Here is a 24573-nt window from a genome sequence, read left to right as displayed (position 1 = left end):
TGATTTTCAATCAAAGAGACGAGAACAGTTGTAGAAAACACTTTTTTCAGGCTGGCATATCCTGTGTTCCTCTTTTAATTTGGTGTCAGCTTTAATTTTACTTTATATTGTACTTCATTTTGTTTATATAGTGTTTTATTTCCGTGTTTTTTTTAAATCTTTTTTTAAATGAGTTTTGTTTTTGTAAATGTCATCTTTACCACTATTATTTTAATATTTGAACACATGTAGAGAACCCTGTTACACCCCTCCCTAACCCAACCCCTCCTGAGGTTAGGGTGCACTTTAGAAATGGCATACATACATCATAAATAATCATTCTGACAATTGAGTGCACAATTCAAGGGGAGAAAGGGCAGGGTGTGTGATGGCAAGTGAGGGCAGGGTGTGAGATGACAAGTGGGGGCAGGGTTTGAGATGACAAGGAAGGACAGGGTGTGAGATGACAACTGAGGGCAGGGTGTGAGATGACTAGTGGGGGCAAGGTTTGAGATGACATGGGAGGGCAGGGTGTGACATGACAACTGAGGGCAGGGTGTGTGATGGCAATTGTGCGGAATGATTCTTAAAAGCATCCTCTGCAGTTCAGCAATATTTACAAAGTTCAATTAGTGGCCATGCCACCCCACTAAGGTCCAGACTATGGCGACCAGGGACCCTTGCAGGTGATTGGTGAAGAATGCAAGGTAATGCTGGAGGGCAGGCTTTAGTGATGGTGTATCCTGACACAGAAGGTGGTCCTTGTGAGCGCCCGTGAATATCAATGGAAAGTTGATAGCCTTGCTTTCAGCAGGAGCTCAAAGAACCTCAATTTTGGGGTGGTCTGATAGTGACTAGGCAGTGTGAAGATTGCAACAATGGTGTCTTGTATCTGAATCCTGACACTGTATGCATGGTTGGTAAGTGGTGACATATGGAATGTAAGCGTGGAACCCTGTGTGCCTGAGTAGAATGTTGTGTGGTTGGGGTTCTGACCTAGGCAGTTGATCAAGATGTAGCCTGGGTGGTGGGAGCCAGTGGGCCCTCCGCAAGATCTCTCCCGATGATTACCTGATGTAACCTGATTACTTGATGTAGTTCATGAAGCTTAATAAACCTATTAAGTACACCACTGAGCAAGTGTGTTCCTTTGAACACTGCAACATAACAGTGTTGATTCACCAAAATCATAGGTGGAGTGCAAGCAACATCACATATCATTTGAGCAACTGATGACATCACAGGAAGTGACATCACTGCATGTGACATCGCCTTGCCTTTGACTCAGGTGACATCACAGAAAGATAAACCATGCACCCTAAGGGCCTGCCCCGCATGAAGAGTAGGATGGGAGCTGCCCAGGCCTGGTGCCCGTCAACATCTGCTCCTCCAAGCAGGACATTACACGGCCTGGATTACAATCTTCTACCAACACACCACAAGACCTTTTCACCCCCAGGGTCAGTTAAGCCCTGTTGGGTAGCACCTTGCGTAGTGCCAGACAGCGGCACTGTCTCAAGATAATGCTTGTGCCAGATTGATCTTTCCACTTCTCCCCTCCGTTCATGCGCCTGGCCAGGAGTTCTTCTGCACCTGGCGTGCGGGTGCCCAGATGGAATAACAATAATTTAGTACCACAAGTCGAGCACACCATGGCTGGCTCTTCATTTGACTATAAAACAGATGGGACATGCTTCTCAGCGATGTCCATAGCAACACCTCCCCACCCGTCCCCCTGGTATACACAAAAGGCAGAGAGTGCTAAGTCGCTCTGCATTTAAATGCGATCCTTGGCTGGTGGTCTGTGTAGTGTCTTGGATGCAGCCACTCCATCTTGTTTTTTGAACGTGTAGTGCATTCGCTTCCAGCCCCCTTAGGGGCAAATAGAGCAATTACTCTGTAGTAGAGAGTGATGCCCTTGAAGTGTACTGGGCAGTTCTGCATTTTAAGTTCTTCCTTTGGGGTCACTGGTTTATGGTAAGGACAGACCACATCCCGTAGTGCAGATGATGGCTGGTGTGGGGTGGACTATTGGCTCACCCAGAATTTTTAAATGGCTTTTGGGGCTGCAGGGTTATGACATTTGTTAGTGTTATTTACCTGGAAAAAAATACTCTTTGGCGGATTGTTTGTCGAGATTACTAATTGGGTCCTCTGTGGGGGAAGAATCACTAGATGGAGAGGAGGTAGCAAGCATTGGACATGGAGCGGTACATGGAGTGGAATGGGAACTAGCAGGTTTGGAAGATGGGGTGTTGCAATCCATTATGGAACGGATGGTTGTTGGAGGGCCCAGCAGGGAGTGTTTGGAAAAGAGGTTTGAGCCTTACCTTGTGGTTAAAGATGAATTGTCCTTGTTGGGAGCAAGACGTAGGAGAGGGCCAAAGTTTGTGCCTCTGGAGAAGATCAGAGGAAAATTGGTGGATTTAGCTCGCCAGAGCCATTTGGGCGTGAATGGTACAAAAAGAAGGTTGCGTCAGAATTACTGGTGGCCTATGATGGACAGTTGTGTTGAGAAGCAAGTAAGAGATTGTGAGTGACAAAAGCAAAGTGGTTTGTGTGACGCCTCCGTTACAGTTGAAATTCCACTCATCTCTGACAGAAAGTGGCTGAGGATGTGATGGGCTTGATTCAAGGGTTAGGGGATAGTTATAAGTACTTGTTTGTTTTGGTGGATTACCACTGTAAGTGGGTCGAGTGGGAAGCTGTAAGGGAGGCTACCACAGTGGAGCTGATAATGTTTTTTGATGATGTGTTTTTCAGAAAAGGTTTTCCAATGGTGTTGGTGACTGATAATGGTGTTCAGTTCTGCTCTGAAGTGATAAAACATTTTTGGAGGAGTATTCCATATCACAGTTGCGCACTGCATTGTACCATTCCAGGGCCAATTGCCTAGTGGAAATGGGGAATTCATGTGGCATTAGGATCTGGGATGCTCTGGCGGGTCGTCTTGAGGCAAATGGTATGAGGGTATTGCACCACTCCTCACTCAGTCACAAAGGTGTCTCCTTTCGTGCCATTGAAGGGTCATGAGCCTGGTATTAAGTTGTGTCCTGAATGGATGGGCTCAGCAGTTTCTGTGTTGGTGGACCGTAAGGAGATTTTAAACATGGTGGACCAAGGGCAGGAGCATTTAGGGTGTTGGACGATTGCCATAGAGTGAAGAATCCCGTCTGGGCAGTTGCGGATTTGGTATTAGTGAAGAATCCCAATATGGATCTCAAATGTGTGGAAAGCAAGTTCTTGGGTTCTAAGAGGATCACAGCAGTGAGGAATGGAGTGATTTCTGTGGAAGGTGGTGAAGTGTGGACAATGGGCAGGTTGGCACGATATAAGGAGTTGGAGGCTGGTGGTGATGCTACCGTGAGGGGTGAGTGGTGGGGAGAGTGGTGGAAAGGGAAGGCACTCGTGGTGTCGGAGTGAGTGAGAGGGGTTAGAAGGTTCTGGTCCGTTTCAAAGAGTTTTAATGAAGATTGTCTCCAGCCCAGCTAACAAACGTTCTATATATGTTCTGCTTTATTGTTATAATTATTTCTTTTTTCATGATTATTTTATGGGGGATTATATATTGGGTTCCATGTTTCTTTCTGCATTCTTACTTAGAATTGTCTTGTTCTAGAACTGTGTGCTGTGAACTGTTTAGAACTATTTACTTTTGTGGATCTGGTCAGTCATGTCCTGTGATACCTAGCAGCTTGTGCCACACTCCGCAGTTCCAATTAAGTTCTTACCTACTTTCATTACGGGTCATCTTTTCAGGTTCCTTTATCCTTGCCCATCTTTAAGACCCGGTCTCTGTCTCTGCAACTGAGTAGCTTGGCAACAATGGGCCTGGGCGGCACACCTGGCTAAGGTGTGCACGCCCACATGCTGTGGTCTAGCTCCAGCGCAAAGAATCCAGACAGCTCCTGGTCACTAAGCAAGTTTTTAAGTAATGCTTCCACAAAAACCTCCAGCTGTCCCTTGGAGGCTGATTCCAGAATGTCTATATTGTGTATGTTGTTGTGCCTTGACCGGGATTCGAGGTAATCACATTTTAATACCAGTTGTTTCACCTGTTTCTCCAATGCTGCTGTATGCCCTTTAATCTCAATCATATTCCGGTGCTAATCCTAGATTCCGTTTCCGTTATTCTGGCACTTTCTGCATCTAATTTGTGTTGCAGCGAGTAGACGCTAGCTGTGATTTAGTCCAATTCCCCACTATCACAAAAATCACTGGCCACCAAAAAATGCTAGAAAAGCTAATAGCTAGCCAGCATAGTAAAATGCCTGCCTCACCAGCACCTAAATCCTCCCCCATTCGAATTTAGAGACATCACGGAAGCTGAGGCCATCACCCTGCTTAAGTCTATAAAACCCTCCAACTGCAAAGGTGATGCCTGCCCTGCCCAATTTATCAACGACTCCGCTTACGCCCTTGCTCCCTTTATCACTACCTTCATCAATGCCTCCTTCAGATCAGTTATTGTCCCAAAAGATCTCAAAGAAGCCTGGGTACGCCCATTAATCAAAAAACCAACACTCGACCCCACTGTCCCCGGTAACTACAGACCAATCACGACAGTCCCATTCCTGCTAAAAATTCTCGACAAAGCAGCTTATATCGAAGTCCAAAAACACCTCGAAGAAAACCAACTCCTTGGCTTGTGGCAATCAGGTTTCCGCCCAAGACATGGTACGGAATCAGCCCTCCTCGATCTAAAAAACCAAATGGACGACTTGAGGGACTTAGGCAAACCTGCACTTCTCCTACTCCTTGCCTTATCCGCTGCGTTCGACTTGGTCGACCACAACACACTGTGCCGCCACCTTGCCTCTGCAGCCAACTTCTCATACAAAGCACGCGACTGGATCACCTCCTTTCTCAAAGGCAGGGCTATGAAAGTCTTCTCGGACTCGGCCACTGCCGCACCGAGCCTACTTACATGTGGAGTCCCACAAGGGTCTTGCATAGCACCCACTCTCTATAACTTGTTCACCAGGCCATTGTTCAGCATCCTGGATGCCATGGGTATCTCATACACCAATTATGCGGATGACACGCAGGTGTTAATTCCGCTCACAGGGGACTACAATATTGACATGGCCAATCTCATGGACATATACTCAACCATCCAATCATGGATGGCAGACAACTGGCTCTGTTTAAATAGTGAAAAGACAGAACTCCTACTCATAGGCTCACCTACCACCCTGGGTAACCTTAGTCAGGAATACGCCTCTTTCACCATCGACAATACACATATCAAAGGGTCTGACCACGTCAAAACACTGGGCGTCTATCTAGACGCCTACCTCAAACCTCACCATGGACAGACAAGTAAATGCTATCTGCACCTCATCAGCCTACTACGCCAAAATCATCAATGCAGCCAGACCTTTCCTCTCACAACATAACTGCCCCACCATAGCTAGAGCCATTATTGGTTCTAGACTAGATTACTGCAACACCCTACTATCTGGAACGTCATGCAAAAAACTCTCTAAACTGCAAATAGCGCAAAACAATGCCCTCAGGGCAGCTACTGGCACGTCAAGGAAAGAACACATCTCTGAAATCAGGAGACAAGTCCATTGGCTCCCAGTCAAACAGAGAATCACGTTCAAAACTCTTTCACTGGCACACAAATGCCTCCACGATACTGCCCATCCATACCTTGTACAAAGGGTCGTCAAACACACGGCCGCAAGACCCTTTAGGGAGGGCTACTCCAACCATATCCAGGTGCCCATAACCAAGAAAATCCGCGCAGGAGGATCCAGCTTCCCTATGATAGCTGCCTCACAGTGGAATGCCCTCCCGCCTACCCTCAGAATGATTCAATCCCACCTTGCGTTCCGCAAAGCACTCAAAACACATCTCTTCACTTAACCAACATAACATGCTATGTCTTCTGTGCTTTTGTATGCTCAAAGTAAATGTTTACTAACTGTACCCAGTAACTAAGAGACCTCCTGGTCAGATGTAACCACACCAATGAAAATTCTTTGCAAACTCTTGTAACAAGCGCCACGATGCCCCTGGGCTGTACGTGCGCTCTACAAAAGCGAATAAATAAAATAAATAAATTAACAGATGCAAGCCCGTTTGCATGCCAGTAAATAGTTATTTCAAATCCAGAGCTTTGCTGGGCTCTCTGGCTACCAACTCTCCCCTCGGCTTTGCTCCCTGCTTAGTTTGCGAGTCCATGCTGGCATGTTTCTCTGTGTTTGCCCCACCTTTTGTCGTGGTGGCAGTGTGTTTGGCGGGCTAGTGTTGACTCACAGGGAACACCACAGCTCCCCAACCTGCGTCCCAGGTTATCTTGTCCCCTGCTCCTGCAATGCAGTGTGTTACTCACTGTAAAGCACCAAGTGTTCCCCTCAAAAGCTCCCAGGGCAGCCCCAGTATTCCTCTCTCTGCCTCAGCCGTGAGGAATAGGCCCGTCACAGCTCTATTCTATAGTTAAGCCCCACATCTCCACTAGTGGTGCGTCTGCAGTGTACCAGAATAATTAGAGCGGTTAATGTGGATCTGCGCCAAGTGATCTCCCACCCAGGACCACACACGGGCTTCGCCCCAGTATTCAGAGGGCAAACACAAGCAGCGCTGCCTGGGTCTTGGGGTCTGCTCCCTTATCTTCCAGTGGCCAGACTCTTTGTTTACACAGCCACGCTGCACCCGTTCACTGTGAGCCAAAAGGTCTGGCGTCCTCATGGACGTGATCCGTATCTTCGCACCGCTGTGGCTCCATGTCTCAGTCTTCCATGTGGGTCGGGGCAGCCCGCTTGTATAATGCTGCCAGCTTCTTTCCAGGGTCGTCGTTCCCATCCTCACTGTGAGCCGGTGGGCTCTCCACCAATGAAGATTCCTCTGGGTGGCTGTTGGATCCAAGCCCGCTCTCCATTCATCCAGAAATGTGACAAGATAAATTAAAGAAGCCGTGTGACACCACGCTGCCAGATGGGCCCCCTGATGGACTCGGCAGCTCAGTACTGAACACCAGCCCTTGGCTCACCCTTTCTGTCAGGGGTACATCAACAATTGCCTGAACTAGTTGCTGTTAGAAGTGTGTGCTCGGGAACTTGTTAGCCCTTCAAAAGTCGCAGCGGCTTATGGGAGCCTTAGTTAGCTGCGGCCATTTTAGCTGCTTCACAACAGCACCCCCCTTATCTGAGGAAACATATGTGTGTAAAACAACATGACACTCTCCTAACTTTTCCCTGGCCTGAGCCTGTGATGTATAGTATGGCCCATACAATCTACACAGGAATGAGCACCTGGGACAGATGCAGGGTTCTGGGGATTCCTTTGGGCACTGCCTCCAGGTCTCTGTTTATACCACTGGTGAGCATCTCGTTCCCATGCCTTCTGAGTCCAGCCATAAGGTTGTCTAATGTGACTCGCAGTCCACATAAGGGCTTTTTCTGATCCTTCTATGAATTTCTCCTTACTTCGGACAGTAGACGTATGTACTCCTTCTGTCACACATTACTTTCTGTGATTTTGCAGGGATAAGAATGAATTTTCTTTTCAGAGGCCAGTCATGGTGAACTGAGCTCCCTGTACTAGTGTGGACCCTGGAAGCCTATGAATACATTAGTGTCAAGAGTGCATCATGTATTAACAGGCAGTAGGACATTTGTCATGTCCACTAGCGCATTGGCCCCCAGCAAAGGAGGAGATTTTGGTATCTTGGGCTCCTTCAAGAATCTCAAAAAGGCATCATCTGTACTTTTTGATGTTGACCACGTTTTTGTGAATTGGCCCTAATGCTAGTGTGATAAATATCCCATGCAGCATGAAATCATAATTAGGTGGCATTTTAAAAATAGTAGGTATTTAAAATACCACATGTTCTTACCTCCTCTTTAGAGCATGAGATGTTGAGCCTGTAATTAAATGTTAATTGACACTGAAACTGCCATGTCCTTTTTTAAGAGAAGTGGGGGTGGAAAGAAGTAACTTTAAATTATTCTGAATGTTTGCGATAGCGGAAGGTGAAGGTGACCACATAGAACCGTGCTCATTGTGTTTGTTAAAATTATAGCTGTTGTTGAAGTGGCAGGGCACACAGAGGTGCACTTTGCTATTTGGACAGCAGAGGGCAACCTAACACTGATAAAGTGCATCAGCTGAGTACGGAAACATAACTAAGCATTTTATATAGAGAGATAGATAGGGTACATAGAAAGTACCACATGAGGTAAATAACCCATAATTAGGCCATTCATGGCAATAGTGATAAAACAATTCTCTTAAACAGTATGTAACCCCTGATTTTACACCTGTAGTTTTTCACTGCTTTGTATTCCCTGAATTCCTGCCACTTCCTTTTATTGTACTTTTAAAAGCCCATTTAGTCAGCAACTTTTTCAGGACTGCACTCAGAATTATGACCATTAAGGCTCCTCCAAAAGTGTAGATCTACACGCCTTTTGTTGGGTGGGAGTGAGGGGAAGGGTGAATACTGTTTTGTGTGTGTGTCATTTCTTGTTTATTGAGGGGGATGCATTTACAAACAATGCTAAAATCCAGCAGGTCCACACAGGCTATCCATTTTCCATAAAACGCAACAAGTTGAAATTATAAATTCACATCCCCATCACTTTACTGTCACAATGAAGAAAGAACATTATCAAATAATATGTGATGTAACAGAAACCCACCCTCTGACATCCCATAGTGGCTTCTGACATGCAGGTGGTTTCCAATTTTCCCCAGTCGGAGGGTGGCGCAGAGCAATTTCCTGAGGTTCAGATTCATTCTAAACCTTGCAGCCATCACCTCTTTTCTTATGTCTAAGTTACCCTGAGTTGGACTGGAATGCCCAGATGTGGGTTCCTTGCCTGGTGTGCGTAGAGACCCACGCTGCACCACACTGATGATGGCCAATTAGGGCGGAACATGTCTGGAGTTGCTTGTAATCTCCTGTAGAAGGGATGTGACCAAGCTGTTCGGGCTGTACTGACCTTTTTGGGGCGGGACCAAGCCTGATTTGCATATGGTCTTTCCCCTTTCTGCAATGGCTTGGCAGGCTGAATTACCAAGGTATGGAGGGTTACCCAGAGAAATTGCTAGAGGTTAAGATTAATTCTAAACCTTCCAGCCATCACCTCTTTTGTTTCGTTAAAGTCACTCTGAGTGGGACGGGTATGCCCCGATGTGGGTCCCTTGCCTGCTGGGCTTTGAGACCCAAAGTATACCTTGTTGATGACGCTGAAACATGTTTGGGGATGCTTGTGGTCTCGTGCAGAAGGGATGTGACCTAGCAGTCCAGACTGGACCGCCACTTTTGGGGTGGTGCCGAGCTGGATTTGCATATGGTCTTGGCAGGCTGAAGAATTTTGATCTGGAGAGAAGCCCAGAGTAATCGCCATGGCCTATTAAACAGGCATGGATCTCCCCCTTCTGAAAAAGCCATCTCTTGATCAAGCTTTTCTGGAGAACTATTGCCCCATTACAAACATCCCTTTTCTTCTCAAAATTCTGGATAGGGTGGCATATATTCAGATTCAGGGCTTTCTGGAAACACACAATCTTCTTGGCCATAAACAGTCAGGTTTCCGTAAATCACATGGCTCTGAGTCCACCCTATTCGGATCTCAAATCCAATATCTTGCAGTACTTCGAGGAAGGCAGTACAGTTATGCTCATGCTACTAGATCTGTCGTTCGCTTTTGACATACTGATACAGAGAATCTGTGACACTGCGCTTTTCTCCCCCAATGTGGCTAAATGGGTCAAATCATTCCTCTCTGGCCGCATGGCCAAGGTATTCTGCAACAAGGCCATGACCGAGAGTTACCTGGTGACATGTGGGGTGCCACAGGGGGCGTGTAACTCCCCCACTTTGTTTAACATCTTCACCACTCCCATCTTTACAATGCTGGATAGGGAGGGCACCCTGTATGCCAACTATGCTGACGATACTCAGTGTCTGATCCGACTTACTGGGGACTACATCAAAGAGACCATCTCTGTTAACCATGTGTTTGGTCTCATCGAATCCTGGATGAAGGATAATGGGTTAGCATTAAACACCAAGAAGACTGAGCTGATGATTGCTGACACTGCTGCCCAGACAAGAAAATCTGGGTATGAATATCAAGCTTTTGACATCGCAGGTTGTGAAATCAAGACAGTCAATAAAATGAAGAACCTGGGGGTGGTTCTGGGTCAGGAGCTTTCCATGAAAGTGCATATCAGTGGCCTGGTATCTAGGCTACTACTTGAAATTGCTGGCCCAAATTAGGCCTTTCCTTAGTAGATCCAACTGTGCATCGATCGCAAGCGCGATATTGGGGCCCGCATAAACTACTGCTCCAGCCTTCTTCAGGGCGTTGGAAAAGGGGAAATGGCAAGACTCCAGGTCATTCAAAATAATGCAGTGGGAGTTGTGGAGGGTTTCAAACGATCAGACTACGTCTCTGCTGCCAGGTATCCACTGACTCCCAGTGGAAAAGAGAGTGATCTTTCGGACTCTCTGCATTACACACCAATGCCTCCACAAATATGTCCCTCGATATCTCGCTCAGAAATTGGTTCGGCTGCCAGAGAGAAGGGTCCTGAGACCAAACAACACACATCTTCTGTTCATTCCCAAAGCAAGACTTGCCATAGTTGCACAGAATTCCTTTGCCCACACAGCCCCCCGGCTATGGAATGATCTTCCCTCCGACCCGAGGGCCTTACTTACTTAAGACACTCCTTTTCTGCCAGATATTTCTGCCTACACTTGCCCTGCCTGTCTGTCTTATCTGTATATCCTTGCGCTCTTATACCTACGGGCCCTGTTGATGCGCATTACAAATAAGATAAATAAATAAAGAAAGGTTGAGATTCATTCTAAACCTTCCAGCCATCACAGCACCTCTTTTGTTTAATCAAGCAGGGCATTCACCAAACATGCCCATTCTTAAAAGCTTTATTTGCACTGCATATTTGGCGATTAGTTCAGTTGGATCCATGTCAGGATTGAGATCCTAGTTCTGTTGGAAGTCATTATAGTGGCAGTAATGTAACAATGTCAAATATTAAGGGTTTTTTGCTTTGCGGAGGAAACCACTGTGTAGTAATGTTCTTGTTGTACATTACTTACCTGTGTGATTTGTCATGTGGAATGTTGGTGTTCTTTGAATGATGTGTGAGGTGGACAGTTAGAGAGACCTTAGCTGGAGTGTGGATGGGCCAGTGTCCTTCGTGGTTTTCCTCCCTGTACACTTGATGAGTTATGTATACAGCTGGACAATAAAGCAGAAAATAACTCACCTGGTGTCTGGAGCGGTGCTTGAGAGCGAAGAACTCATCTCCCATTATTTCACACTGCTTTCCCTTTTTTCGACTTTTTTTTATTGCACAAGAAGGCACCTTGCAATTATACTTTTTGTGCCAATAAAATGACATAACGATGCCTTGGCATCGACCTTATGGGATTCTACTATTACATCTGTATTTCTGCTGCACTCTTTCTTAGTGATTCTGCTTCGCTCATCCCAAGCCTCCCCTCCCCCTTCCCTCCGCCCCCAGCTACTTCACGGGCCCCAGCCTTGCTTCCTCTGACCCAGGCCTCGCTCACTCCCGAGGAGTTGTGGCCTTTGGTCCTCTTACCTCTCCTGACACACCCTTGTGTACCGGCCTTGGACTTGCAGGCATGCATGGTATTTATAACATGTACATCGAGCCAGGAAGCAGCAGAGTGCTGTACAAAGGTAAATGCGAGGATTACTTTTTCATGGTCCCTGCAGGCACACGAGTAGGCGCGTGAAGGCCTCTGGTGCTCCGAGAAGAACACCCTGACCCTCAATAATTCCACTGTATTTTCTAGACACTCTATATATAGGGCCTCATTCTAAGTCTGGCGGTCCGGAAATAAGGGTGCCTGTAGCAACGTACCGGCACCCTTTCTGGACTGCCAGCCTAGGAGAATGCCTGCAGGGGCCGGATCTCCCGGCAGGTCTGAACTGCCGGGAGTACCGGCCCCTGCAGCATGTTGGATACACCAGCACCGTTAGCAACAGTGCAAGCGTTTCCGTGTCCACATTCCCATGGAGTCCTATGGGACTCCACAGGAATGGGGACTTTCAGTTTCCGCCACCTGACAACCCGGCCCGCCGAGACTTGTACTGTCCCGATGGCACCGGGATATCAGGCGGCGGAAACCTGCCGGGTTACCCGACCTCGTGATGAGGCCCCATGGAGTTGTACAGATGTCTGGGTTGGGGTGGGGGATGTTGTTCCACAGTACCGGGGCGTAACACGTGATGGCATGTTCCTTTGTCTTTCCTTTCCAGCATTTGATATTTTCCAGTCTTGTAAGGTTCAATCTTCTGGAAAAGGGCTGGCCTTTCGAAGCTCCTACCTTTTTCAATAGGGAGGAGGGGAATGGAGCTGCTATAACATTGAATGTAATACTGTCTGTTTTAAAGATGTTTCCGGCTGAAGTCGGCTGCTAGTGAAGCCCTTTAATCCTGGGAGGGATTGATATTGATATTTTATTTCTATCCCGCTCGTACACAAGTGTTTCAGAGCGCGACAAGGCAAGGGTGTGGAACAGGAGAGAACAAAACAGCGATCCTACTAGGCCCAGTGACATTGAAAACGTGCAAGGGCATGGGAGGGGGGAGGGGGAAAATGCATGGAAGGGGGAGAAGTGGAAAGTGCGGAGCAAAGGAGAAACAGATAATTAATAAATAATAAAGGCAACAAACAGTGGTAGTGCAGCCAGCAAGTGGCAAGTGCTGGGTTTAAGGCAGCAGACAGGGTAGGCCTGAAGGGATGCTGTTGAATTTGCTGATGCTGGTAATCAGTCGCGCAGAGGCGTGTTGCAATGCTTTGAGGGGAGCGAGGGCAGAGCAGTGGCAGCCCTTAAGTGCCTGGATAGTGGTCCTGAATTCAGAGGGTCGAACAACAGGCTCTAGTGGTAGCTGAAACTAGGCCATTCGGGCCTTCTTGGCCATGTAAGGTTTTTTTTAAGGGCACATTGCGGTTAATGGTCAAACCCAGCAATTTGAACCTATGGGCACATTGTGCTATAAACTCTTCAGGATTCATATCGGCTATCCAGGATTGGATGAGTGTTGGCCTGGCTGGGATGCTGCGGAGCACAAGCTGAGTTTTGGTGGGATGATATGGGTTATGGGTTATGGTGGGCAGCTCATCATTCAGCATTGGATATGCCTGAGACAACCTTTCAGCCATTAGATGCCTTTTGTCATCCAAGTGTTTATGGGCTGAGATGTCAGTGGTGCTGGGCAGAGCTTCTAGAGGCTCAATATGTCGATATAGGTGACTGGGTGGCACATCAATCTGAATTTTGCCATCTGGACCAGAGGACACGCGTTTGGGCACAGAGCATGAGAAGCCCATCTCTGAGGCTAGTAGTGTGATGAGAGGTCTGTAGTTTACTATGTGAAAGGCTGCAACCACGGTTGTGTCGGCCGCTTGGAGTGATGTGGGAAAGCCCCTTTCTGAGAGACACACGTTGATGATATGAAGGAGGGCCAAACGTTTGTGACTCTTGATTGATTTGATGACGGTGATGGGAGAAATGCCATTTAAGTATTTGGTGGGTTTGAGGCATGCAAAGTTAGTGGCGAGTTCAGCAGTAGTCATGAGCCTGAAGCGTGACCATTCGGGTACGGTCCTAAATCAGGCATGCGGGGGGAGAGGAGGCGGGTTAGTAGAGGCAGTGTTGTTGATGCACTTTTTGATTTTTGAGATCTTATCAATGGAGAACTTGTTGATTGCGTCATATGTCTGGACTGGGGTTTCTGGAGGGGCGCCAATAATGCTTCACAGGCTTTAAAGATGAGGGTCTTGTTTAATGGCCATGTGATATGAAGCTTTGGCTGTTTTAATGATGGTGCAGAAAGTGCTGCACAGTTCTTGATGCTTGTTGAGGTCCAACTCAGTTTTGGTTTTCAGGTCACATCTTCTCTGCTTTATGGTTGACGCGCTTGCTGCCAGAGGGCCCGAGTACACCAGACGGTGGTGGTTTTGCAATGATGTGGAGCCGTTTCAGTTGTGCATGGTGGCCTGTGGGGGCGATCAAGTCAATAGCGCAGAAGAGAGACTAGAGCGGAAATTCATTGCAGAACATGCAGTAGCTGTCAGGGAATGGAGGCTGGTCTCTAGGGATTCTGGGGAAATTCCTACATGATTAGCGGCCCATTGGAATGGGAGGTTGTTGTGAACAGTTGATAGGTATAATGCATTAGAGGAGAATTGTGATGGTGGTGTGTTCTTCCCAATGCAGGTGAATATGAGTGTGGCACCACGAACAGCGAGGAGAATAGGATTAGTGTGTTGCCCTTCAGGTGGGTTGGGTCTATGATGTTCGGTTTAATGCCCAGAGTGGTGATGATGTCTAAGAGGGCAATTTTGGTGTTTTTCGTAGTTGCGTTGCAAGGGAGTTTAAAATCACAAAAGAAGATATTGTTCAAATTGCAGACTGGTGCTACTGGTTTCATCTTCGAGCCCATAAAATGGGTGGCCACCCTTTGAATAACTGTCAATTAGAACTTGAATTGAGAATGAAAATGGGTAGGACCAGGTCTGAAAATGGCCTCTTCGAAAGAATATCAGTTTAACCTAAGCTTGTTTTACCTATTGTTGACAGATATGTATTGCCCCACTCTGCAAAATCCCTTTTAACCTCAATCATTAATTTCCCATAATTGCCCTTTCTCAACTGATCTGATATTCCTGAGAATTTGGGTAGAAACCATTGTTTAATCTGTGGTAATTTTTAATCCAGATACAATTGATACATTATCTAGGCTCTACAGCAGGAATATGTAACCTTTGGCAATGCAGATGTTTTGGACTACAACACACATCAGTCCTAGCCAGCATGGTGAAGGATCATGAGGCTAGTAGTTAAAAATATCTGATGAGCCTCATATTGCAGACCCCTGCTCCACAGGATAGTTGCTTCCTGTACTCTGGTGCTGTGAGCAGGGATCAGGGACCCCAGAGAAGGCTGTCCAAGGAACAAGGGCAATAAAGGCTCAAAAGGGGTGAATAGGCTATAGAGTCTGACAAGGCCAGTAATGAGGCCTTTTCAAGAGGGGGCAGGAACCCCTCTTAGGTGCGGTGGGAGTCCTACCAGGTCGAAATCCAGAGCCAGTGCTACCCCTGACCTGAGGTGGATGGTGGCAGAAGAGAGGCCCCAAAATCCCGTCCTCCTTCCCCATATCTGGAAATAGGTCTATGCGGACCGCTTTACACCCATGCTATGCCTTTCTAAATTGCTCACCAGTCTTCGATGTCTTTTGTAGAAACATTGTACCTAAACAAGAAGACCGGAAATGGAAATCTGAGCAGAACGATCATTGAGAGAGAGGCATCAGGGGACGAACCTGCTTTGCAGAAGACGTGCTGCAGCACAGCCATGAAAGAGGGAGAGAGAAAGAGAGAAAGAGAAAGAGAGGGGGAAGAGAGAGAGAGAAAAAGAGAGAGCATCGCCAAAAGCCTTTGTGAGCTCCGGATCCACGCAAACAAGCATACAAAACACCCAAAAGGCCTCCTAGATCAACAGGGACTGAAAAGGGAGAAGGGCTCACATTCTCTTGAAAGACTTACCTGGAGACCCCATGGAACACGGTTCTGAAACACGGACATAAACATTGGGCCTCATTATAAGTTTGACTGCAGCCTTGCCTGCCGGTAAAATCGGCAGGCTGCCGCAGAACTTGTGAAAATTTCTGGCGCCTGCGAATGGGCAATTACTGTGTCATTACGGCCCTGCCGGACCCGTTCATTTCCCATTCGCGGGGAACGGAATGAAATGCTCCCCATTTCCATTTGCGCCCCATACAATGGTGCCGGTGCATCCGACATGCTGTGCTTGTTGGTGCTGGGCTGCCCGCCAGGTCCGACCTGGCGGGCGAAAACGCACACGCAAGCAGAACTCGTAGTTTGCCAGTCCGGTAACTACGGTACCTGCAAGCTTACCGGTACCGTAGTTAACGGACCAGCAAACTTATAATGAGGCCCATTGTCCTTCCAGACCACCAGTCTTAGTATGTGGCAAGACTGTATGTAGAAAGTGGGCAGGGCTTAGTCCCCTGCATATAACATACTCTCCCCGGGTGGGAAAGACAGGGCCAGATTAGCCATGGAGGGTTGTCCAATCTCAGCAGAGAAAAGGAATTTACGAAGGGGGACAGGAAGCAGGAAGTGTGGGTTATTCAGGTGAGGCCCGCAGTAGAGGATGACCAAGAGACCAGCAGGAGAAAGGAAGGAGCGGCGGAGTGTGGAGGTGGTGTGTGAAGCAGGGTAGGTATTGGCTAAAGAGTCGAAGTGGTACTGCAGTTTGAGTGGGCATGATTGTGTGGCGGGTGCATAGGACAACTAGTGGAGCAGGTGTGAAGCAAATGTTACAGAGTGAAAGGAGGGTGTTTGAATAGTAATACAGAGAAGGAGAGTAGTGATGTGGAGGAAGGGATTAGTAGTGGGAGGAGAAGAGTAGTGGTGTGAAGAAGGGGAGTGGTAGTTTGGGGGCATAAAGGAGACTAGGGGAGAGGTTTGAGTGGCCGTCGTGGGAGGAGTAACATCCAAGGGTAGAGGCAAGACCTAGGAGGAGTGAAACACAAAAGGTACAGAAGAAGGGTGGAAGAAGCAAGAAAGAGGGGCAGAGGAGTAAGAGTAAAAAAGAAGAGGTAAGAGTGGGCATGCTAGATGAAGCCCTGAACCATACAGAGCCTATGTAGGGCACCATGCCACATCCCTGTAGATCACTTACAGCTGGATAAAGCAGGAACAGTTAGGAAGTCCCTGAGCGGGGTAGACAGCCAGCGCTTAGCTCATCATCATCAGCATAATCCAGCTGTGTAAGCAGGATAGGCCAACATTCTGTAGCACTAACCTGGGTTTTAAGGGTGCCTCGGCTATGGAGGAGGGTCTTTACTAGATGAGAGAGAGGGGGATGGACCTAGAGCCCAATAAAGCTTCAATGACAACGTGTGAAGTGCCTCAGAGAGTTGGAGTCATTCTTGTGCCATCTGAAACAAATGATAGACACACAAAGGGTGTTGGAGAACGATAAAAGGAATGAAGACAAGGCAGACTATTTGTGGAATGTGTGTTGATCCAGCAAGGAGATTGAAGAGGGATTGCATAATTAGGAATGCCAGATGTACTGTGTCTGAACTAGTGGGGGATTTGCCATGGATGCACTTTCCAAAAGAAAACCTTGTAAAGCTAGAAGTGGAGTGTGGCTGAGTGGTGGCCTGAGATATGCTCAAGCAGATCCTTGCAGCATGGAGGCTACTTTGCTTGGGTTTGCAATGTCTGACCCAAAAGAAATCCCAAAAGCATTGGCATTATCACCGCATGTTAGATTCTGAATAATTCCTACATCATATTCTGAAGTTCCAGAGGTGGGAAGGCAAAGTGGCCGGCGGGCCAAAATATACAGTTTCTGAAATCCAGTTTCATGGCAGAGACCTGATGGGGGAGGATAAGCAGTAACGGTGATTAGAATGTTTCTGAAATGGATATAACTGGGTTTCACCAATTTAATGATTGGGGATTACAGGGAAAGATTTGTGTCACTGATCATGCAGAAATGCATGGGTGCGGGTAATAACGTGTTGAAACAGGAATATTGAGCAACAGATCAGTCTTTCAAGATTCCTGGGTTTGTTATGGACCAGTGTTTCCGTTGCTGTTATAAGTATTATATCAGAGTCCTGAGCCTGTCCGACGACAGAGGTGAGACCATGGACCCCCGAAAAGCCAGACTATGAGGTTGCTGGGCAGATATTGAAGACCCCTCTGTTGAGGGCTTAGAAAGAAAACTTGTAGTTTTAAGTAGGTTTCCACCAAGTTACTCCTGACTCTCACCTGGGTTGCAGCCAGGCTCCATTCTTAAGAGGGTTGTGGGCGGTCAAAAAGTACAGCTTGTCCACCCATTGGCACATAAAGGTTTTTTAACACAGTATACTTACTAAAGAATATACTCTTTGGTATCAAATCCAACATTAGGACATACATAAGTATAATAAATACAGTAAAGGGCCCACAAAAGACCCAAAGCACATTTACACTAGTAGCCAAATGATAAGCCAGGTTAGTACCATTTTAAATACTCTCAAAAAGCCTCAATGGTTTTAAACAGTAGATTTCTGTAGAGAAAACAGCAGGCAGGAAATGAAAATCAACTAAGTGTTTCAAAAACGCCTAACCCACATCAGGAACACATATTCATTGCTAATTTGCAGGAGGGTGCATTCTAAAGTACATTTAAGGAGTTTAAGTAGTTTTAAAGGTTTGCCTGTAGAAACCATCAGGAAAAGGTCAATAGTTAGCTCCCATTATAGGGAAAATACAGGTAAGTGTTAACATAGTTCCAGGATAGCTGCATCCAGGCTGGTGAAGTTGGAGGACGGCACCAGACAAGTTCAAAACCCCAGACTCGATAAGCAGAGGCCCAGAAGAGGAAGGCTGTAGAGGGGCCCCAAGTGCATCAGAGCAGACAAAGTGGTGTGGTACCTTGGAAGATTGTCTGCACGTGTTGCCCCAAAGGACTGGATGCGGCCTTCCTTCAAGAAACAAAGACTCAAAGGATGTGCAAAAAGGTTGCTCAGCCCTGCGCATGTAGCTACCGTTCATGGGTGCAGTGGTAAAATGAGACAATGGTGTATTACAGGGTGTGGTTCGATCCATTTTCTGCACTTGAAATCCGCTATGCACAGAGGGGGGATTCAAGCAATCCAGATAAGGTCAGCAGAGTCACAGGAGATGAACCTCAAGATGGTGATATTATATGATAGGTTGTTTATAACATGCTTAATACCCAGAGGTTTCTAAGCGCAGACCCGGGATCGAACCTGTGGTGTTCCGTGTCGTCTTGCTTACGAGGTGAGCACGCTTCCCCTGAGTTATCCACCCGAGACAAATGTATATGTATATAGTGTATGGTAGGAATACGGCAGCAACAAGATACTATAGTACTGGCCTTTTGGATGTAATCCAAGTGGGTCTCGAGTGAGTACAATTACAGCAGGGCAGGATGCTGCATGGGCCCTCGAGGAAGGACAGCTGCAGATGGCCGGGTCAGGATGTTCCAGGAAGGAGTAGACAAGGAAGAGGAGGAGCAACAGAACCACCCAGTTCCAGCAATGATCCGTCCATTGTACCCTTCCCTACAATTAGGAGTCTTCCTGTCAGCAAAAGAAAATAGGATTCTGAAAAGACAGCAAAATTTCAAGTGCACTGAAAAGAGAAGGCAAAAGTAGAGTACAAAATTACTTTGTAACAACCGCACACAGGGTTTTCAGACCAGTGCATAGTTGCAGAGTACTGTTGTGAGTCAATGCCTCCTGTCCATAGAAAGATAGGTTCAGAGGAACTGGACTCTAGTGGTACTCTTCCAGCCAACACCTTAAGTTCAGAGGTCCAGCTGTATTTGAGGTCACTGGCATAAACCCCCTAGTAGCCATCATGCAAACATGAGACCAGCCTGAGGGGACAACAAGACTTGCATTATCTAGGAAGACCACCATATGTTGTACCCCATCATTAGGCCATGCATACCAGAAGGGGCACTTGCAGCTGTCTAATTGTAGTCAGTCACTAAGTTCCTTATTTCTCATTGAAACTCTAGTATGCCAACATTAACCACACCATCCCGTATGCCAAAGGGGGGCCTTCATGGGAGCTTACCAGAACAATGGAGTCTGTGCTGGCACTAAACACTGAAGCAGCAGAGCAGCCCTCAATGCGGTTCCCCATAGCCCATATTGTCTATACGCCTTCTATCTACAGAGGACATACAAGCTACCATTGACTCATGCAACTCATCAAGATCTCCTGAGGATCCATGTCCACCCAATCTTTACAAATCAATCATGAAATCTCCAGACTTAGGGTCCATCTTCAAATCCCTCCTCAATGACTCTATCAGCATTGGAAGAGTCGCAGCTCAGTTGAAATCTGCATACATCAGAACTTTGCTCAAAAAGTCCAGAGCAGGCCTACATGATCCAGCAAGCTATCTCCCCATCTCTATCATGCCTTTCATTGGGAAACCTCTGGAAAAAGGTATATGTTGCCAATTCGGGAACTTGACCGAAACAAACCAACTCCTGAATGAGGCACTGCACGGTTTGAGATCTTCTAGGAGTACAGAAGTGGCTCTGTGCTCCATCTGGCCTGCACTTAAAAACAATGCGGATGAAAACTCAGAGTGCACTCATCCGGCTAGACACCTCAGCAGCTTTTGACACCATCTGTCACAAGATCCTCCTGAAAATAGTATAAGATATTGGCATTAAAGAATCAGCTCTACACTGGTTCACTTCCTTCTGCCTGGGTAGAACGGAAACCACAATCTTGGGCTCCTACATTTCCCAGCCTCGCCCACTTACCTGTGGAGTACCCCAAGGATCCACACTCTCACCTCTACTTTTCAACATCTATGTGACACTCCTACTTGACATCGTCAATAAATCTGGTATCTCCTGTTACAACTACACGGATGACACACGAATAATCTACAACTTTGTGCACCACCCATCACCAAACTCCCCGGACATTAAAAACTGCCTTGCACAGGAGGATGCATGGATGACAGCAAACAGATTTAAACTAAAGCCTAGCAAAAAATAACTGATGCTCTGTAATCCTACAGGTTGTAAATCCATCACAATTCCATGGCATGATGAGATGGGCCCTACCCAAACCAGTCCATGCTGGTAAGAAATCCTGGTATGAAAATGGACAACCCCCTCACTCTTGATCCACAATTAAAAGCCATAGTCAGAAGCTGTTTCTCCCGATTTGGGGTTGAATGCCCGAAGCAGAAATGTTCGAGGGGGAAAAGACTGAAGATATTTTTTTGAAATAATCTTCGGTCTTTTCTCCCCTGAACATTACCAATGTGCCCAAACCGCTACCCACACCCCAACAGACCCCCACCCCCTACTTACCTTGCATTCTGCCTCGTCGTGTCCCTGCAACACCTGTTCGCTTTCACTTCCGTGATCAGGAACCAACGCTGCAGGGTCCTTTCCTTTTTTTTCTTTGCGTCAGATGTGGGGTGTCCCCCGCAACCCTCGCTCACTATACTCTATAGTATAGTGAGCCGGTTGTTGCAGGGGACACCCCTGCAGCCTTCATTCCTGGCAGTCCTTTTTATTGTTCTACTTACCAAAAGTCAAACTTTTGGTAAGTAGAACAATTAGTAGTATCTGTTTTAGAACCTTTGGATGGGTCGGACTTTCGGATTCGGTCTTTTTGGCCAAAACCGTTTCTCCCAGCTGCGCATGCTCTGGCGCACCTTACCTTACTTAACATTCCCCCACGTGGCCATGGCCATAATTTCTCTAATACTATACAAACTAGACTATGCTAACAGCCTCTATCTTGGACTCTCAGATTACCTAATGAGTACACTTCAATGAGTCCAAAATGCAGGAGCAAGAATATTTCTCAGAATAAAACGTTTTGAACATATCACACTAGCAGTATGTATTCTCCACTGGCCACCTATCACAAAAAGAGTGCAATTCAATACCTTGTGCATATCTCATCATTCATGCCATGCAGTGGGTCCATCCTCCTTCAGAAGTAAGTTTCAACACTACGCTCCTTCTAGAATCGTTAGGCCCAGCAATGCTGCACAAGTGCTAGTCCCAAACTTCAACAAGAAATGGCAAGGAAGATCCTCTTTTTAAGTTCTAGCTCCAAAGCCGTGGAACACACTACCCACACCTCTATGCCTGGAGGAGAACCACCTGAATTTCATGAAACAGCTCAAGACATTGATTTTTAACCAACCACGAAAATAGCAACCACCTAAAAACTGTGCACCAGAAACATGTTTGGTAATTCACGACAAGCATTTTTGGAAACTCTTGCTGCCACTACCACCTGCAGCAAAGCAGGCTGACTCATGGAACCTCTTCTGTGTGGCACTGGTCCGCACCATAAATCTCAGTGAAATCTACCACAACAGGCAAGAAAGTGACAACACCCTTGCTGCCCCTTTCCACCCCACTCACCCCTCAACTTACTGGTCACTACTACATTCTTGCATCCTTACACCTCCCACACTCCTACAGACGACCTCCTAGGTTGAGTGTAGTAAACAGATTCAGACCCTATCCATCTTCTATCAACAGCCATGCTGTCCATTTTTGCTCTCCACAATCCAGGGGATGCCCATATGTCTAGCCTGGCAAGTCAGTACCAACCACAAACAACTTAGAGATTTGCATATCAACACACAGGTAACGGGTACTTTCGACCTACATCCATCAACATCAAAGGTTTCTGCATCTGCCTTCTCGCTATCCGACTAGCACACACTGCCCCCCTTCTTACAGAGCCATGTGCATCAAGGCCAACATATTTGGCCGAATACTGCTATATAAGACCACTTTACATTGCATTACATGACATATGCCACAGGGGGGCCACATGAGAGGTGCCAGGGCAGGAAGTGTATTGAAGGCAGGAAAGCAGCAGAGGCAGACAGAGCATGGTAGTGACCAGCTACCGTCGAGCATGGAAAGAGGGTCAGGGCTTCTGCCTGACCTTAAGATGGCACCCATTGGTTTTGAAGCCCCATCAACAGCCACAGGAGTCACCAATGAGGGGAACAAGAGACTTAGCCAGTTAGGAAGTCAGACACAAATCAGTAGCCCAATTCTCCAACGTTTAGAGAAGAGAAACCACCAGCGGGTAAGACCTATAAAGTTCATGGAGGTATCAGAGAGCAGCCGATCTCCAGAGAAGAAAGAGAAAACCGGATGACCCGCACCTGACCCCCAAGACCAGGCCTGTTTGGAGAGATACCCTGGGCCACATTCTGGCCTGCCTAAGAGAACTGTGGAATGTTGATAGCCATAGCAGGATCTAAGGCATCTGAGGGGCCAGACCACCTAAAGACTGTTACCAAGTGAGCACTACTACTAAATGAGGTATGCACTATATATCTGAGCCCTGAGCTGGGCACTAAATCCCTGAGAAATAAACTGGGCACCATATCTCTGGGAAGTCAGCTACGTACTCTATCCCTGGGGAGTGAGCTGGGCACTATATCCCATAGAAGTGAGCAGGGCACAAGATGCTTGAGAGGTAGGCTGGACGCGATCTCCCTGAGAAGTGAGCAGGGCACCAAAACCTGTGAAGGTAGTCCGGGCTGGACACCGAGAAGAGTGAAACAGGCACTTTACCCCAGCTGGGTAACAAGTAGCGGGTTAGGTTCTATGTCCCTGTGAGTCCAGAAGCCTGCTGGGAGCTATATCACTGAGATTGAGTGTTAATATTCAAGACGCATGCTGGGAGCTAAATTTTTGAGACTGTGCCTCTATTTGAGAGGACCAGTGTCCCTATTCGATAGGTTACCCAGATGCATTACCGTTTTTCCCATCCCTTAAAGTTGTGTTTAGATTGTTCAGAGAACTTTCGTTTACATGTTAAATTACACCGTAGTTTCCATGGGTGTACATTTTCTAACATACCCTGACAACAGACTGAAACCATTCAAAGTTCTCTTTCTATGTTGCATGTTTTGTTGACACGCCACATATCTCAATAGTTTGATAACGATTACTAACATTTCTTTTAACTGCCAGAAAAATTGACTTCTTAACAAACAAGTAATAACCTTTGACCTCCATTCATGTTCCTCTTCTACTGACATATGCTTGGTCCATGCTTCCTCAATTAATGATTTAGAAAAAAATCTTACACTCAAAACAACAAAGCACAAATAGATAACATTTTCAATATTGGTAATGCACCTGGATAAGTAAAAATTGTAATGTCATTTGGAAGCAATTTGTAGAAATGTATCCCATTACACTGTAATTCTTGCATGTACATTTGGACACATTTCAAAACGTGTGTATTTATATTTTGAAATGGGAGCAGTTGGGAGTTGGACAGTCTATAATGTTTATATCTGAGCATATTGAGGCCTGTAGACAGGCAAAGGAATGGTAGAAATACCATACACACAGTGGTCAGAAAAATGGAGGAACTCACACAACCAAATTTAGGAAGAAAAGTTTATAAGGAAGACGTTTTTGTATGACTGTTTCGGTCATGTAATTCTACAAATATAGAATTGGCCTTCAAAATTCTCATAGCACATGCTTATAGGGCCATGCCAACATTTCTGGCCAAAAGAGATTTCATCAGTTCATTTCGCACCAGATATATATTTCTGGAAGATGATTTTCTCCAAGTATGGTAGATACTAGCAGGCCCATAATTAGCACCTTTCCCATTCCCATTGAGCCCTATGGGGACTCAAATGGGAATGGGGAATGGTTGGTTCAATGGGGATTTACCGGTCCCTCCAGGGTCGGAATGCACCGGTAAGTCCCCATTGAACCAGACCGGTGTCGGACCCGGTGTTGGAGGCAGCCATGGCGCAAATAGCACCATGGCTGCCTCCAATCTCGGAATGAGGCCCAGTGTATTACTTTGTCCAAGAAATGGCTACATAACCATATTTATCCTGCATTGCAAGATTTAGTTTAGTCTCAGCTTAAATGTTGCATAGCCAGGCTTAGTTTGCAGAGCCAGCATTATCCCATTACTCAAGGCATAACCTAATACATGTTTACATTGATTTGTTCTAGTGTTTGCTCA

Source organism: Ambystoma mexicanum, chromosome 2p (genome assembly GCF_040938575.1).
Source record: "Ambystoma mexicanum isolate Mex_15411 chromosome 2p, UKY_AmexF1_1, whole genome shotgun sequence".
Taxonomy (NCBI): domain Eukaryota; kingdom Metazoa; phylum Chordata; class Amphibia; order Caudata; family Ambystomatidae; genus Ambystoma; species Ambystoma mexicanum.
Note: the sequence above shows the minus strand (reverse complement) of the source record.